The sequence below is a fragment of the Heterodontus francisci genome, unplaced genomic scaffold (genome assembly GCF_036365525.1).
Source record: "Heterodontus francisci isolate sHetFra1 unplaced genomic scaffold, sHetFra1.hap1 HAP1_SCAFFOLD_240, whole genome shotgun sequence".
NCBI classification, from domain to species: Eukaryota; Metazoa; Chordata; class Chondrichthyes; order Heterodontiformes; family Heterodontidae; genus Heterodontus; species Heterodontus francisci.
The window spans coordinates 2,228,627-2,230,117 of NW_027140128.1; positions in this window are offsets into that span (position 1 = coordinate 2,228,627).

Genomic DNA, 1,491 nt, shown 5'->3' on the forward strand with positions numbered 1-1,491 from the left:
CCCAGGGGACTTATCTATTTTCACTCCTTCCAAAATTGCTAACACCTCCTCCTTGTGAATCTCAATCCCATCTAGCCTAGTAGGCTGTATCTCAGTAATCTCCTCGGCAACATTTTCTTTCTCTACTGTAAATACTGACGAAAAATATTCATTTAACACTTCCCCTATCTCCTCTAATTCCGCACACAACTTCCCACTACTATCCTTGATTGGCCCTGTTCTAACTCTTATCATTCTTTTATTCCTGATATACCTATCGAAAGCCTTAGGGTTTTCTTTGATCCTATCCGCCAATGACTTCTCGTGTCCTCTCCTTGCTCTTCTTAGCCCTCCCTTTAGTTCCTTCCTGGCTAGCTTGTAACTCTCAAGCGCCCTAACTGAGCCTTCACGTCTCATCCTAACATAAGCCGCCCTCTTCCTCTTGACAAGCGCTTCAACTTCTTGAGTAAACAACGGCTCCCTCGCTCGACAACTTCCTCCCTGCCTGACAGGTACATACTTATCAAGGACACGCATTAGCTGCTCCTTGAATAAGCTCCACATTTCGTTTGTGCCCATCCCCTGCAGTTTCCTTCCCCATCCTACACATCCTAAATCTTGCCTAATCGCGTCATAATTTCCTTTCCCCCAGCTATAGTTCTTGCCCTGCGGTATATACCTGTCCCTGCCCATCGCTAAGGTAAACCTAACCGAATTGTGATCACTATCGCCAAAGTGCTCACCTACATCTTAATCGAACACCTGGCCGGGTTCATTACCCAGTACCAAATCCAATGTGGCATCGCCCCTGGTTGGCCTGTGCACATACTGTGTCAGAAAACCCTCCTGCACACACTGGACAAAAACAGACCCATCTAAAGTACTCGAACTATAGTATTTCCAGTCAATATTTGGAAAGTTAAAGTCCCCCATAACCACTACCCTGTTACTCTCGCTCCTGTCGAGAATCATCTTCGCTATCCTTTCCTCTACATCTCTGGAACTATTCGGAGGTCTATAGAAAACTCCCAACAGGGTAACCTCTCCTCTCCTGTTTCTTACCTCGGCCCATACTACCTCAGTAGACGAGTCCTCAAACGTCCTTTCTGCCGCTGTAATACTTTCCTTGATTAACAATGCCACACCGCCCCCCCTCTTTTACATTCTTCTCTGTTCTTACTGAAACATCTAAATCCCGGAACCTGCAACATCCATTCCTGCCCCTGCTCTACCCTTGTCTCTGAAATGGCCACAACATCAGGATCCCAGGTACCAACCCATGCTGCAAGCTCACCCACCTTATTCCGGATTCTCCTGGCGTTGAAGTAGACACACTTTAAACCAAGTTCTTGCTTGCCAGTGCCCTCTTGCGTCCCTGTAACCTTATCCCCTACCTCACTACTCTCAACAGCCTGTGCACTGGAACTACAATTTAGGTTCCCATTCCTCTGCTGATTTAGTTTAAACCCCCCCCCGAAGAGCACTAACAAATCTCCCCCCCCAGGATATTGG